At 33.4% G+C, this 16,887-nt stretch overlaps 1 protein-coding gene across 2 annotated transcripts in view; it reads right to left on the bottom strand.

Moving 5' to 3' along the window:
* Window positions 1–16,887, bottom strand: part of LOC105149837 (uncharacterized) — a 90,705-nt gene that overhangs the window by 48,134 nt on the left and 25,684 nt on the right. Inside the window, exon 1 of one of the 2 annotated variants that reach the window (XM_011062532.2) lies at window positions 3,819–4,093. The exons of the other annotated variant lie outside the window; for it this stretch is intronic. The gene's annotated coding sequence lies outside the window, so the exon portion shown is untranslated. Of the gene's footprint in view, window positions 1–3,818; window positions 4,094–16,887 lie in introns of those variants that run through there. 2 annotated transcript variants of the gene reach the window in all.

A 16,887-nucleotide genomic window follows, 5' to 3' on the forward strand; every position in this document is an offset into this window, starting at 1 on the left:
TTTGCGTATATCGATAAGTTCGATGAACAGCGAGCACACGCATGAAAGTTTTAGATTATCGAGTTTCTCACGAAACTAGATTTCAGATAGTTCAGAGTCGATATATTCGACCCCGCAGGCGTGTTTCGGTCTCCTGTACTTTCTCGCACTTCTAACTTAGTCAGCTGCGATTGTCCTCTCTATTATGCGACAATCAAGTCTGCAAGATTTCCGCTCGAAAAGCTGTTCTTCGTTTTTCGTCATTTGAAATCACGCAATATAGCTGCAGCAATTTCAATGAAGTTTTAATCTTCGGAGAAGTTTCGATATATTTTATATTTTACAAATTGGCTAATAACAAAAAGTAATCGAAGCTGTAAACTGTCAAAGTGTATATTAACTGTCCATATAATACTTCACTTTCGCGTGACATGAAGAAAATCTATCCTCAGTAAAACATCATCCCTCGCAAATCCTAGTTTTATGAGACAGATCACGTGAAATTCTTTGACCGTTCTCAATTCGTTCGATTGGTATGACTTTAATTGTAATTTGTTCCGTTGCACGATGGCTGTCAATTTGCAACGTATCTGTCTTTATTCGATCGAGCATGAATATTCGTTCCATGTACTGACACGTAGTTATCGCCAGCATTTTACTATTCGGCGTGTGCAGCAATATTATACACGTTATTTCAACTAAAACGTATAAACTTTATTCTACGAACGAAATTCTAAATCAAACATAATCAACATAATGAAGCGAAGAAGGCTATATTCAGCCAAGGTGGGTCTTGGTGTCTAATAATATTTTTTGGTGCGCGTTTTATAATTTTCAGCTTATGCAAACTGTGCACCGATTATTTGTTGAAACACAGTTTCAAAACCGACTAAACTGTAGCTAAATTATGTAATATATCAATTAAATTACCAAGCAATTTAATATTAACATCAAACATAATCTTTGAAATGTAATTTGACTGTAGTAATTAGACTGTAATAATTAGACAATAATTAAAGAGATTTATTCTGATCGTATAATTGTCACGGTTATTTATAACATCAATGAACATCTCGATTTAGCCTTCCGTTCCAGACTAGATCTATTCCGCGATTGAGAATCCACCATCTCGTATGTTGACATTGGCTTACGCGTCTCTAGATATCTTTCAATCGTTTTTAATCAATGAACCGTCGTGAAATATAGTGACTTGCGCGATGATGAATATCCAGGTTCGTGCATCCTGCAGTTCAAAGTGTTAGATTGCATTGTGATGGAATTTATTGCGGATATTGCCTCGCGTATTCGCGTTGCAACATCAATCATATTTTCACCTTTACAATTACTGGAGGCTTTTAAATTGATATTTCATTATTGCCAATAATGACATGTATTGTTTTTAAATTTGTTTAGAGTTAATTGATTTTAATTTAATTTTTATAGGTCTTTATATTGTTTACTCTTTTAACGAGCGTTTCCATGTTAAAATCATTTTGATTTATATTATCTACAACTTATTCGAATGTTGAGCTCTTTAGTACTTTATACTCTAGCAAAGCTGTTTTTTTTTCTGTATAATGTTCTGATAATTATATTCAGCATTAAAAGTATAATTTAATGCAGAAAAAGAAAAGCGGATGCATACGTTGTTCTTCTTTCGATTAAAATGATTCAAAACTTTGTTGTTTCTTCATTTTTATCCGTGTCAACACTTGCCGAAAAGTTAGAGCGTTAGTTTGAAACTTTTGTTCTTCATTAATATCGCTGTTTGTGATCCTCTATGGCGTCGTGTATCAAACTTGATTTCTCCCGGCGGCGAGCGCAAAGAAACTTTGCGGAAATATTAATTTTCCGCGACAAATATTCATTTCGCGAAGCCGGGAGCTGGTTTTCCGCGGAGTCAGCCGGCGCTAAAGGAAAATGTCGGGAGCAATTAACGAGCTAATTCGGATAACAGTGCCGAAGTCTCCGTCGTTGCTCAACGCGTAAAGTCAATTATTAAAGAGAAAGATCAATATTAACTTTAAGCTAGGCAAAATATTTTACTAAATACATCAACCAGGAAGATATGGAAGATTTAGAGGAAAGATTATGCAGGGGTATGTAAGAGTTATGTAAGGAGATAGGCATTTTTCAAATACTTGGTACAGAGCGTTATGGCATTTGGGGCTAAAATATGGGGATGAGAGACGAGGGAAAGTCTGGAGAAGATTATGCTGGATTATGTAAGATGGATTTTCGGTATAGATTTCTGCATGCCAAGGTATGTGATAATGAGAGAGCTTGCTATGGATAAACTGAGGTTAGGACGAGGAATAAGGGCCATAAAATACGAGAGGAGGATTAAGAAAACAGACAGATAGTATATTAAGCTGTTAGAAAGAAAAGGAGGAATACAAGTGGGAGGATTTATAGAAAAAGAGAAGCTTTTGTAAAAAGAATGGATGGAGTATCGGAGCAGTGGAATTATTTAATGGAGATAATTATGAGAGTTTAGAAGAAGAAATAATTAAGGGGGAAAGAGATGCTCAATAAGGCAATGGGAAGATAACAAGTTAAGGACAACGAAATACAATGAAAGGTATAAGAAGTTTGACATAGGAAATAAAAGTTCCAAATATGTAAGAAAGGAAAATTTGACTGCAGTAAGAACAGGACAGGATGTCTGAAGGAGGCTAGTGAAATTTTCGTACGGAAAAGGAAGAAAGAAATAAATATTGATGTAAGTTGAAGATAAATATTCTATTCTATTCTGCTAAGTATATCTTTATTTTTATTCGATGTTTTATTAATGGATATTTGTTAATTTTATCTTAATGTATTTTTGAAACTGATTTTTTGAAGTTTGGAATTTGAAATGTTTTAATGTCGTAGAGCAGTTATCGGCTTTTTTATTTTTTTGTGTAGTTTGTTGTAAGTTATATTTATTTTACAAGATTATAATTTTACCAAATATTTCTATCAAGCTATTTCTATCAAGCACATGCAATTTGTTTTCTATTTTATTCGATCGTTCCAAGTATTAAGTTATTCTCGACATACAATGGGCAAACGCGCAACTATTCATGCAACTCGGTCACCTTTTGTGCAATGCCCGAAGCAGAACAGCATTAAATTATGTAATATCGAATTCAGTCGCACAAGTTGAAAGAGGCAGCCTTGAGTGTTTTTGACAGACTTGATCATCCGATAACTGGTTCCAGCTAATCAGACGTGCATCGAATATTTCATTTGCCGTTACATTTCATTGGCGTTTGGTTGGCGTTATTAATTTAATTTTCGTTACTGCCGTGTGCTGTTTCTAAACCGCCAAATCGTATTTTTCCGATGTCAGCACGGAAACATTTGCAAAAGACAGACAAATGCGCGCGTAATAACCTTGATACATCCGTTACGAGTGATCACGGAGGGTAGGGCGTTTAATTAGCGGACAATCAGTTAGCGACGACATGGGGGCAGCCACCATTCTGATTTCACGCGATTTAATCAGGGCGCCGATCAAACTGCACGGTGTACAATCATGCAGGAAGTCCCAATCCACGTTCGTAATCGAATCAGCGTTGTGCATGCAACTTTGGCGTTTTCAAATCGAGAATGTCAATGGAACAATTTAATCGAGAAGCGGTCAAAAATATGATAGCCTATATAACTGGCAGAATAATCCAATCCGTGTGGAGAATCGATTTTCGACAAAACCGAACGGTTCATCGGCTATTCGTAAATTAATTATAATTTCGCGCGGAGCGAAATCGGTGCTTATGATGCATCTATCAGCGATGAGACGCTACGCATAATCTCAATCTGAGTCTGCCTGTGATCGTATGCATTCCTATACCCACCTTACACATTGTCGATCGGTGCGTCATAGCGCGGCGACGTTCGCGCTGTGATGATCTCGTGCGGTGCGAAAGCATGCGCCCGAGTACCCGGCAGGTAGTAAACGAGGCAGGAGACCCCGACGAGGAACAGGAAAAACAGGAACACGAGGTCGAACATCAGCAGAGAGTTCAAGGTCATCAGCTGCATCGTGCGCGTACAACTTGCTCCACCATTACACGCGTGCACCCACGCACCAGCAAACCCGTCAACGTCTGCTACCACCACCACCACCACCACAACCACCACCACCACCACCTCCACCACCACCACCACCACCTCCACCACCACTATCTTCTTACTTCATCACGCGTCCTCTCGACATTCGACGTATTCCTGTTTGCACGAGCGAAACTTCTCACACGAGCGTGTCGACTTTTGGCGTTTTTGACTATGATAAAAGCGATCAACAATTTTTTATGAGCATTTGTACGAAACTGTATTACGTCATGCACAAATTTCGCGAGCTTTGTAAAGTTCATGAAAACATATCATATTTGTAAATTAATACAAGGAAAAAAAATGTATAGCTGCGTGAAAAAATTGGCTCGTATTTAAAAGGAAAATATCGGTTTTTGTTTCATTTGATTATATTGCTTTTTTTGATATTTACGTTATTAAAATAAAACTCTTTGATGTATTAGTGCTTTTTGTATACACGTAAGTGTAGCAGAGAGAGAGAGAGAGATTGATTGAGCTTTATTAGCTTCAATAGGTACAATGCGTGATACAATATCATATAATATGCCTATTTATTAATTATCCAATTAGCCAGACTTAAACATCCCATACATTTACATTGTACTACATCTCTCTACTCCTCATATATGGCACTAACGCTCTCTTAAAGTTTTTTTAATCTTTTTTCCTTTCTTATTTTATTAGGTAAATTGTTGTACATATTAAATCCAACATGTAACAACATTCTCTGTTCCTCTCTAGTTTTACATCTTTTAGAGAGAGAGAGGGGGGGGGGAGAGGGAGAAGGAGAGAGGAGGGGAGAGAGAGAGCAATTAATTGATAATTAAAAGTATACCGAAACAAGAGACGATGGAGAGTTTTGGAAACCTTTTTGAAAATCGACTTGCGGCAGTTATGCGATCGACGATGGCGAGAACATGCCGGCACGGCCGTGATAATTGAATTTCTCACGAATTATTATCGAAAGTTATCAAAGCCAGCGGTGCCAGAATTGTCGGGTCGCGCGTACTCCCGTCGAGAGGAATGTACGTGGCGATATCAACGATTATAGATAGTATTTTCGTACTGAAATGAGCGCGGAATAATTAGCCTCATTATCGATTCCATTTATCTACGCGCATTCCGCCACTCACATAGCGATCTGCGTCATTTCAGTGGAATTATCATTGATTCCTTTGATTCATATGGAATCCGCGTGCAATCTGTTTCATTCCGCGCAAGTCTCGTCGGCAATCATAATAAATGATAATTTAATAAAGATGAGTTGTAAAAACTTGTTAAATTCATTATAGGTTTTTTTGGATTTCCTTTATTTATTAATGGTTTTATTATAACATTTATAAATGTGTTATTATAATAAAATGTCTTTGATTCGAATGTTGACATTTTTGTCTTTTTAATGGGAAAATTAAACCTTATTTTTTCTGTATTCGGATAAAAACATATATAGTGATAGCAATTATAAAGATGACAACAATACAAGTTTTATATGCAGAATTAATGTACATACTTAGTTGAATATATTTTACAGTTATTACAACTATAAAACAGTTTATTTAATTATATATATGTACAGTAAAATTAAATATACATTGCTCTCTTACTTTAAAAGTGACAATTAAAAAAATATGGTTTCAAATTATCAAAAGTGAATTAATTTAACTTCATAAAAAAATCACCAAAATTATCATAACTTAAAACTTAATTTTTTTTCAATTTTTATAACTTAAAAAGGATTTTTTTTAATGAACTGAAAGACAGAGAGAGAGAGAGAGAGAGAGAGAGAGAGAGAGAGAGAGAGACGGCAGTGACAAAAATGATATTTGATCATGTTAAAAATATATTCTCTTTCTTAATATTATTTGATTAATCAACAAAAATTTTTGTTAACAAAAAAAATTTTTTTAATTGTTTTGACGTAAGAGAACTTTTTGTCACCTTTGTAGTTGCTACTATTTCTTTCTCTAAGTGTGCAATTCCATTAACTGGATTTATTCGAACGAAATTTAACACTTTCATCTAACGCGTCATCGACTTTATTTTAACCTTTGTTCATTGATTGAACTCGACTATGAAGATATGAGTTCTATTTCGAAATAATTGCTACACTAGATCCTCTCGAGGAAGGGCAAATCGAAAGCAGCGTTCGCAAATCAGTTAAACGTATATCTGAAAGAGACAGAAGAATCGGCGACCTTCCTAAACACAATAGCCACGAGATATTGGTTGCAGCGTTAGCAATACGGCGGAAAGAGGAACGGTTTAAGCACAGAAGACGCGTGACATAAACAGACCGATCGATTGACGAGTCACAATGCTGCGCTCGAAGCATAATCCACATCGAGAAGATAGGCACTTAGAAATCATGGAGTGCACTTTACGGAACAAAACGTAGAATGAGGCAACATTACTTGCATTCAACAAGATTTACGAAGAAGTTATACATTTTATATAAAATACGAAGTTATACATTTTATATAAATAATTGAGTGGAGGATTATATTTTAATTAATTATTTTTTTCAACCGCGAGATTTTTCATCCGAGGAAATTATTTTTTAAATTTAATTTAGGTCTTTTTTTTTATTGAATGACCAATCACGGATAAAAGAGATTACCCGCATCGGAGTATCTGCACGTACGCGGCTGAGTGATTTTCCAGTTACGCAAATTTTCCAGTATCCGCCGGTCCATTCAGTCGGTCTCGCCAACGCGACGCGTCGACTACCGGCGGAAATTTACGGGATGACATAATTTCCGTGCGGCCCGGTGCTCGCCCAAAAAGGCGAGCCCCATCTTTGTGTCAGTCGCCCGTCCGATCGTTGAATATCCGAGAAAATTCATAAATCATCGACTGCGGAAATGTGAAGGTCATAGATCGATATGACAAGCTATTTCGAATCCTCTATCTTCAATACTATATTTTTCACGTTGTATTTGTTATCGCTCGTCGCGAATTTTCACAAACCAGAAATATTTGTCTATTACGTTATGTATCTTGATACGCTTCAAGAAATAAATTTACACAATTTTTACTTTTTTTTCAATTATTTGTAGTTATACGTCAATATAACCAAACATTAATTACCTTGGTTCTAATTTGCCTTGAATTTTTTTGCAACGGATTTGTTACCGATTGTTAAGGATTTTCATGTAACGGAAATGTTTGCGAAAATGAATCTCGGAATTCACAAACGAGTTTATGAAAAATTGTCCTTTTTTAATATTTTCTTTGTTACTATAATTAAATCTGTCTAGCCTTAAGTCTTTAGGTTACCTTTAAACAATGTAATACCTTTCGTAATTTACAAAATGGAAAAGTAGCAATCGAGTCGCACTTCAAAGCAGCTTCAGAAGTACTATTAAGTCAGGGACAAGCATAAAGAGGAACAGAAAATAAATCTACCTCTCTTTGCCAATACGATGACAGTCTGCGAGAAAATAAAAAGAAGTAATAAAATTATTCCATCAGTGGATTTAACTTTTCTTCAGGATTTAATCCGCGTAGATCAGACGGAGCATTCTTAATTTGAACTTCTTTCCAAGAGGAACAGCTTTCCTCTTTCTGTGCGATTGTTCAACAAAAATCCAAAGATTTCCTTACGAAGAAGATTCGTGATATCGGTGTTGCGTTTGAACGATAAACATAGAAGCGAAAACGGGAAATGTCATGTGCGTTCGTCAGCTGTTGCGTATTTTAAAGTTTTAAAGCGTGATGCGTGTTTCACGGTGTGACACGCTCCGTTACATAGCATCTCGATAAATGGACCACTGCTATGCGACAGAATAGATTGCGTCATGATACTCGAAAATGATGGTCCCTGTCCTCTATGTCAGCCTATCAATTTCCTTGTTTAAAAGGAAAACAGAATGGTTAATGTAACCTAGAACGGTCATGAAAAGACGTATCTTTTCTCAAAGCTTTCCTAAATTATTTATCAAAAGTTATTAAAGAAACTTTTGAATTTCTCTTATTATTCTCTAAAATATAAAATTTAAATTCTCTGAAAAATCTAAAATATAACATAATGATCACGTTTAAAAAGAAAATATATACATATATGTATAATATTATGAAAAACGATTGCATTATTACAGACTGCTATGTCGAAGGTATATATAACGGTATATATAAATTTTTATATACTTATATAGGTATACTTCTTTAGATTTTTTTTTTTAGTTTTTACAAAAATAAATAGATAGCGTAGATGATTTATTATGATAAATTTTGCTGCGATATATTGTTGTGATAACTCGCATTAAGATGTCAGTCTACTGAATTTAACGTATTCATTGGATGATTAATACATCGCAATGACACGTAGAATACCGCTACTGGACAATTATGCTTGATCGAGTGCAGAAATAAAATCTTCTTATCGTTTCTTAATGTCGAAGACGTTTATGCGAGGACCGTGTATGTCCAACATAAATGTACTTAACGAAAAGAGAAAGTCATTCATGTAAATATAAGTGCAGTTCTATAACGGTGTTCATTTAAAGCTAAACCGGGAATCTTTTATTTCTATTGGAATTTATTTAATGTACCGAGAAAGTGGATTAATATTCTCAGTAATAATAATGTGACCTTAAATGCATTTTCTTCGCTGGCACGAATTCTCGCAAGTTCAACACAATGTTCCAATAGTTTCTCTCCTTCTCGCCTTTCGTGATGGGAATATTTCGAACCGATAGAATTCCAGTGGGATTTATGCTAATTTCAAGATCAGGTACGGCATAGATTGCGCGGTAAATGATGTGTGAAAGGAATAGATAGAAAACGTTGTAATGTACGATATTGGGTTTTGCAGCAAACGCGGCTTTAAAGCGCGCGAAAATAGGACGAATAACAGCGACCGATGATACCTGACGAAAAGGTCCCCGGCGGCATCCTCCTTTTTTCCCTTTTCCCTACTTTTCTCTACTTCTCGAAGAAATTCGCTGGATATCGAACAAAAGTGGAGAGACGAAGGATGAGTACAGAATGGTTTACGTCGCTACTGAGTAGTTGCGACAGATATAGACCACGAGATAAACGACGTATTACCGGTATAAAGCAACTTCCTCGACGCACGGCGACAGTTATACCTGTCAGCGTGATGTACCACTGCACTCGTATCTTTCCCATAGCCTCTTTTCTCGATTCCAATTCAACCTGTGAATCTGTGGAGTAGGTACGTACGTTACACAAAGCATGGGATATGTGCTAGAACGTGTACGTGGAATACGATGAGATCGCGCCGAAACGTGAAAATACGACAGAAATCTGGAAAAAAATCTGGAAAAAAAAGAGCAAAAAGCAGAAAAGGAATGAATTGACTTTGAAAGCGAATTGAATTTTCGTGAAATTTCAATATTGTAGCGCAACGTGTAACATATATAGATAAATTGGATAATAACGCTATTCGATGAAGTGACTTTTTTCTCTCCGAAGTGCCATATTCCGAAGATTTTTTTTGTATCGCACACGATACCGTTGATAGAATTTGCGTAGCACAACGAGATTTTAAGTAAAGCGAGACGAAATGGGCAAAGATGACGATTCTAGCGATTTTAGCGATTTTCAACATTTTTTAAAGCAAAAATTTTTTCTAAATAAAGTCCACAGCATCTAAAACGTCTGAAAGTATAATTCAAAAGCTTTTAAATAAATGTTAATTCTTGATCGTACAACGAAAATCATCAAAATTGTCATTTTTTTCGTCCATTTCATCTCAATTTACTTAAAATTCTGACATGCTATGCAGATTCTACAAACGGTGTTGGCCGCAAAAAATATCTTCAGGATATGGCACTTCAAAGAGAAAAAATTTTTGTTAAACTGTAAGTAATTATAAAGAAAGTTCAAAATTCAGACAGTGTGTCATAGCTGAATAAAAATAAGTTGTACAATTATGAACTAAAATTTATTTAAAAGCTCTTATGTGTGAATTATATTTTTAAATCATAGATTTTATTCAGAAACAACTTTTTTGCCGTAAAAAATGAAAATTGTCATGAATGCTTTACGTGTTATGATATTTCAGAGAGAATTTGGATATTGGACAATGTAACGAACAAAGCTTCATTGAAATAACGATGTATATAAAAAAAAATATAGGTTTACTTTTTATGTTGCATATTTAAATTATGACAGTGAGTATCGTAATTTTATTTGTTAGCAAAATTGTCTGAAGTATTGTCGAAGTGAAAATTCAATTGGCCATAATCGGATCGGTGTGATATCGGATATGTAAACGCGAATTTCCCCTCTCTCTCTTGATTACCTAACCTTCCGTCATTTGTAACGATGCGGCAATCGCATATTCATTAGGTGCATTGCATTTATCTCGCACTTTGTGTAATCATTGCATCATTACAGCGCAGCTGTTGAATTTGATACCAATTGATCGTGATTCTAGCGGTCTAATTTGATAATTTGATACGCATCATGTGCGAAAAGTTATGTGCTTTACGCGCGTGACGACACGTACGTTGACTTTGATTTTGTCGTTTAATGGACCATTCAATTTTCACGACGCGACGGTCCAGTTTGGATTTTATTAAACGGCTTTCTGATGGTCATGTTTTTCTTTCTTCTTTTGGCTTTCGATTCTTACGCTTCGGTGAGTCTACCTCCAACAAACACGCGTCGACGATAAAAGCAGCGTTTTCCGCAGCTGAGGTTTTTCTTGGGAGCGATGGTAACACGACGCTCTTTTTTTGAACTTAAAAATATTTCCGCCAAAATAAATCCGTGGGTTTTGCACTTTTCATCGCACAAATCAGTTTGGATTATTACTCACTTATGCTAATCTGTATGAAATAAGTATTTGATTTGATTTTAAACCAAATTTGATAATATTGCGCTAATTATATACAACAATATGTAATAAAAATATAATTTTAAAACATTTTATTTATTGGGCAGAGATCAAATATCTTTTAATGTTAAAAAAAATTATTTATCGAAAAGTTATGTAAAATCAGATTTATATAAAATCAAAAAGAAAAAAATTACAATAAATATACAATAATATAATTTAAGCTTGATTAAATAATTTAATTTGTAATTTAATTTTTTCTTCCTTTCCTTTTTTAAAAACTTAATTACGCATTACGTGAAAAACTTTCGGCAGATTACACAAAAGGGATCCAGTATGAATTTGGATCCACAATAAAATTATTCTCGATCATAACACGATGAAATTTTCAATTTTTGACTGGAAGAAATTACGCTCGATGACTTTCTTGAAAGGCAAATAGGTATTAAGGAATATAAGAAGAAAATTTTCACATGAGACGCCCGCTTTCTCAGCGTCACGATTAAACATGAGTACAAGTGGCTGAGTACGTGCGCGGTGCGCGAACAAGTTAAACGAACCGCGACGTCATAATTTTCAGCGGATCGCGATAATTTAATTTCGCCGGAATGAAAGATAGCGCGCCTTCACAAAGTAGACCGACCTTGCGCGAGGAATTACGTCGTGCATTCGCGCCGGGCGTGTAGGACCCCGGCGTTCCATAAGTCGCTAAACTGGGAAGCAACCCGAATTCCTTATCGAATTTCCAGTAGATTATTCCTCATGGAAAATTACAATTCGTATAGAAAGCAGAAATATGATTCATATTAATGGTCTATAGCAGAACGACAGAAATTACTAGTAGCATCGACAATTTGCGCGAACACGAAATAGAATAGCTTTAGAAACAGCTGTCATGATGTACATGTGTGAGTCTAACGTACTGTTACATACATATTTGCTGTAGAGAAGTACGAGTGAAACTATATTTTTATTTTTTTAAATTCTGTAATTATTTATACTAAAATATTTGTGGCATAAGTCTATTTAAAAAAGTCATTGTACCTCATTTTTTAAATTTAAGTTAGACTATTAATTCCTTTTTATTTGAAATGAACCATTAATTCTTTTTCAATATGCTTTTTATGCACGTAAATTGTCTGTGATTTGATCTTTTATTTTGTTTGTGAAATGCTATTCTGCTGTCTAATATACACACATACACATATATGTTCAAAAACCGATAAAAAGAGATTTTATTTTTTATTCCGACATTGAACTGGCAACAAATCCTGTTTCACGTGAGAATATTTTTCTTTGCTTTACGTCGCAATTAACTCGCAATGAAGTTTTTACTTTAATTTTTTTCACATCAAAATTGGCTTGATAATTACTTTGAAATAACGAATTTTCTCTTATAAATTACACGTTTTCTTCGATAGAAATCTCGCGCGTCCGCGGGCGTCGTGCAGCAATAATCTTTTCTTCCGCTTTTATTTACTTTTAGAATCTTTTATCGGTTCCTCTCAGTTTCTAACACGGTCGCAAATTGGATTTCTTACCAATGTGGAATTCATTCTGTCGCCATGGCTATGTATCGCTTTTGTCAGCTGTTTCTATATTACGTGCTTTTTCATCCGGTTATGCTGATAAAGTCTCACTTTCTAAATTCGATATTTTAGAATTATCTTTTTATAAAAAAAAAAAAAAAACTCTGGTATCAAGAAACCTATATAAATTTCAGAATAATTAATGATGAAAACTTGTCGGAAATTTATCCATATTTCTCTCAGACGGCATTTTTATATTGTATACACAACCGTAACTCATTAAGGAAAGGAGTTGAAAGAAGTCTAACGTCTCGTGTGGGATTAAAAGATAAAAAAAGAGTAAAAGAATGGAAACTCGTGCAAATTGCGCGCAATGGCGTAACCATGTAAATACATCACTAAAGCGAATCGAACCTTCCAAGTAGAAGTTAGCCAGTAAGTCTGGGATAAAAATTTTAATTTATACGAAGAATGTCTATTCGTACAAACATTTCTTCTGGCTACTTGCTAAATATCATAGCAATTCTTATTTTCCTTTATTTCCTTTTATTTTCTTTTAAGCATTTGTTGAAAGAAAAGGGTCTACGACTGCCGATAGAAAATAATACAACGATGTTTTTGCTCAATTGCGCGTGAACCTTTATCGAGAAAAATGGAAGAGACGTTACGATGTTTCCGGTTACGAAGGTTGTGCAGAGTGGATGGGAATTTAGGAGAATCGCCTTCCATAGTAATCGTCCTCTGCGGAAATGGTGTGATTTATAGAAGAACATTCTATTCGAGGGTAACATGCTGCGAAAATAATTTTATCGTTTTATCCCGAAGGAGTTCTTTCTTCAGAGAAACGAAATATTAATTAATATTATTATTTAATTAATTTTCATTATTTCACTATATAGAAGACCATAATACGTTGTGCATTTAGATTACGCGGAAAAGCGCGGGGTCATATGAGCTTCTCTTTTTCCTTTGACTAACAACTAAAAATACCGCTCATTACCCTCATTAATAATTAATAATTAATATGAATTTGAATATAAAAAGGTTGATTATTTTTACATCAAATATTGTTGAAAATATGAGGTTAAACAAGTTTGAACGTAATTGTAGAAGTTAGTAATTTTATTTTGGAAATGCCGAGCGAGATAGATAATTTTTATTCATTGTATAATCTTTGAAAATGTTTGAAGAAGACAAATTGCATATGAAAGCCCTTTGCTTTTGTTATGTACGAAAATGGCAGGAAATGATTATGCTCTTAGCGACTTATATCAGGAAGTAAATATCGGGATATCGTCGTCACATTGCTCTTCGTGACGATTCATCTTCTCTTAAAGAGAATGACTCGCAAATGGTAGAAAGTGAATAGTATGAGAAAATAAAAAAGATTTGAGTAGAAGAGAGAGTATTTATGTTCTGAATGCAAGTTTATGTTTCGTCTTTTTATACATAATTATATATATTTTATCATTCTGACATTAAATTTATTTAATAAATTAATTGGTTTAATAAATATAATGTTATTATTTTTTAGTTCCTAGAATTAAAGTTTTGACGAAAATAATGTAATCTTTTGTAGCTCCTAATTATAAATTTATTTCTTTTTTACAAAAGAATTAAGTTTAGAGAGAAAAAGCAGGTTTCTTTGGTCATTTTTCTCAATTTTATAATTTTAATAATACTGCAGTCGAACAAAAGAAACTTAAAGAATTATGAAGAAAACCGTATACTCTACTTTGGAAATGTATTTATAAAGGATTAAATAACATCATCGTTTGGTTTCTTGAAGTTAGATAAAATCTTTGCCACCGGGTAGGTATATAGCAATGAAACATGATGAAAGAAAAAGGGGAGTATAATTCTTTCTACTGGAGCTTCATTAGGGACGCAATCGACTTGCCGGTTTTAATGAGGTATGACGACCAATGAGGTCGCGAACGAAAAGCTTCCGGATTTCGTTAACAGACTCTATTTACTTCCTTTGTAGCAGTTTGCAAATTATGCAATTGTATTAATAACCTTATTTCTCCTTGAAGAACCTTTCATATTTTCAAAATCATTCAGAATTTTTCTATGCCATCTACGAGAATTTGTCTATGAAAATTATTTATGTCCTAGCAAAAATGTCACATGCACAATTGTAAAAAGAAAATCGCGGAAAAAATATTTTTTACATGCAAATTAAACATATATTCGCAAAACGGTTTATTTGCAATACGCTGTTAATAAAATTTTTAATTTAATAAAATTTAATAAAATTTTTAATTTAATTTTTTCACTGCTCTTCTCGCACAAGAGCCCAATTATTTGTTTTAATTAATCAATTACGTGCCCTTTCATTTTGTATAAATGGTAGTATATATTCAGTAGTGTTTAAATAACAACATTGTTGGAAATACAAATGTTTCCAGTCAATGAATCAACATGTCCAAAGCAAGTCGTATGCGAAACACTATTACGAAAGTTTAATGTTATTATTTCATATGTTTGGTCATAGAGAGGTTGTATATAGAGATTATGCTACATTGAATTAGCGAACAGAAAACAACTCTTTTACACCGTTGTTGTTGTAATCGATACGAATATCGCCAATATACAAAATTCTAGTATTGTTAGCCAATATAATTCATATATTTAATTTGCTTAATAATATGAATCGAGATAAATTAAATCCAAATTGCCGACATTAATTTCATTAATATTGCTGTACGAGAAAGGAAGTTTCTTAAAGGAAATTGTACGATGAAATATTACTAGCTGTAATATTGATTATGTCGAAGTATAATGCGTTTGCATGAAACTAATTAAAGTTAAAGAACAAAGAAAGAATTTAGCATAACAAACATATCACTGTTTCTCAATTACATAACCTGTTTTCTTCCTGATTTTTACTCATCATTATATTATGAATGTACTCTTACAATTCCGCGCTAAAAGTATTACTTTTATAAAAATTGTAAACATGATGAATGTTAGATTTAATAAATCTAAATGTTTTTTATAATTTACGAAAAAAAGAAGAGTTACAAAAATTTATTTTTTTGATCATTAATATCAGATTATCAAATTCTTTGTTTTATTTGAATATTATAAGTTATGAGGGACATCAAGATTTGTTGATACAGTTTTTCACAATTTCGGCATTAAATTTTTTTAAACAAATAATTATGTTTTTCACAATTTCGGCGTTAGATTTTTTAAAACAAATAATTATTACGATTAAAAATACTAATATGATAGAGAGAACTTTTTTTAAAGTTTCGTACTACTAATGGTTCTATACACTGTATAATTTCTTTGCATAACTGCATAAATGAAATACGAATATGCAACATTTTTTTTGTAGTTAACTTGACCCAATATAGAACAAATTGACATACATATCACGATATTAGTTGTCTCTATGGTAGACTCTATATTATAATGAATTAACAGAAAAAGTAAAAGAAATAAAAATTAGTAAATGTGTACTTCTTATTAAAAATTGTATCTTTTAAAGTTATTTCGTAATGATCAAATAGCAAAGTGTTAATATTGAAATGCAAAAAAACAAATAATTATTTTAGTTCTATCTTATTTTATTATAAAAATATCAAATATAAAGTGTTTTGTCAGAGTTAAGTTGTAATTAAATGCGTACAGCATGTCAACCTAATCCTTTTTTTATATATCGTACTCCATCTCTACACATCTGATTTTTATTATTTTATTATAATAAATTATCATTGTTACTCAAAATAACATATCGTATACTATTGGATATTTTTCTTTTAACTAATAATATAATACATTACTTAGATTTGCTTTTTCAAGCCGAAGGATATGAAAAGAAAGCTTAAGAAATTATGAGCTTAAGAAATGTTCAAGAATTTATTATTAATTTGTATTAATGTCCGTCATTTAAATATATATTTTCGATGTTATTTTTATGCAGTTTCTATTTTTCCGATATTTTCTGCAGTTTCATACTCATGCATCCCCCGCGATTACCGAGATCTACATTCTATTGCATGAACATTGCGTAGGAGTGCTGTCAGTTGTGTGATATTACGGAAATATTGTGCGGTTCAGTGTGATAGATATACATTCATCCGGTTTTATCGCCCGCGCATCATTTTGGACTTCCAGTGAAGAATCGTTCACTTATAAAACACTGAACTATGAACTTTGTACTGAGAAACTTTAATATAGTCTGTAGTGAGAGAGAGAGAGAGAGAGAGAGAGAGAGAGAGAGAGAGAGAGAGAGAGAGAGAGACATGAAACCGAAAATGTATAATTTGAATAATGAAAATGTCTATAGTCGATGTTAATTCGCGTGAACAGAATTTAGTCATTATTGTTGAAATTGCAGCTTCTTCAATTTTTTTTTAATTTAAATAATTTTTGTGATATATATATATATATTAGGTGTTGGAATTAATTCGTAGCGTTTTACAAGTGATGGGAAGTACTTTCATTAATGTATTTTTTAATGCTCATGTGAAATAAATAACATTC

This window comes from Acromyrmex echinatior, chromosome 9 (assembly GCF_024713525.1).
Source record: "Acromyrmex echinatior isolate Ae372 chromosome 9, ASM2471352v2, whole genome shotgun sequence".
Taxonomy (NCBI): Eukaryota; Metazoa; Arthropoda; class Insecta; order Hymenoptera; family Formicidae; genus Acromyrmex; species Acromyrmex echinatior.